The sequence below is a fragment of the Brassica oleracea genome, chromosome C9, assembly GCF_000695525.1.
Source record: "Brassica oleracea var. oleracea cultivar TO1000 chromosome C9, BOL, whole genome shotgun sequence".
Taxonomy (NCBI): Eukaryota; Viridiplantae; Streptophyta; class Magnoliopsida; order Brassicales; family Brassicaceae; genus Brassica; species Brassica oleracea.
Window position 1 is genome coordinate 32,589,000 of NC_027756.1, and position 852 is coordinate 32,589,851.

An 852-nucleotide genomic window follows, 5' to 3' on the forward strand; every position below is an offset into this window, starting at 1 on the left:
TGTACCCCCGCCCTCTCAAGTAGCGTCCATGGTACAAACGTCTCTGCACCACATGCCCGTACAAGTAGCATCGCAAGTCCAGACGTCTCTGAACTCCTGCCCGCACAATCAAAGCAGCGTCACTAACCCAGACATCTCTGAGCCCCCGCCCGCGCACATAGTCCCTACTAATAACTATGTATACATACATATATATATATCGCATCTCTTAACATCACACAATCCAATCAACGGTTGAATCCTCTAGACCCCTAGTTCCAGTTTACAATGGATGAACTAACTAACAATCAAGACTCAAACAGACACAATTCAAACAGACGGATCATGATTCGAAATCTAAACTAACATAAGAAGAATTCTACACTGGTACGAGATTTACGGAATAGACCCTCACCTTAGAAATGTGGAAAAGTGATAGCTATGAACTCCAGCTGCTCAAACAAACTCCAAATCTGAAATCAGGGCGAAAAATCGAGTCAGAACACGCTTTCGAACGGCCCAAAATGGATAACCGGCGATCTGGTCAAAAAGTCAACCCGCTGGTCAAAGGTCAACCCGGTCTACTCTGACCCAAGCCGGTCAACCTTTGACCAAATCGAAATTGAATTGAACCATCGGTTTTTCCTTAACCGGATTCGATTTCAATTGAACCAGATTAAAATTGATTTCAATTCGGTTTAATCCGAACCAAACCAATTCCCAATAACCGATCGATTTAATCAATAATAAAATCAATTGACTAACCGAACCGGCTTGACTGGTCAACGGCTTGACTCGCTGAGTCAACTCGGCCGAGTCACCGAGATACCGGCGAGTCGCCGTAGACCGGTCGCCGGCGGCGGCCAACGACGA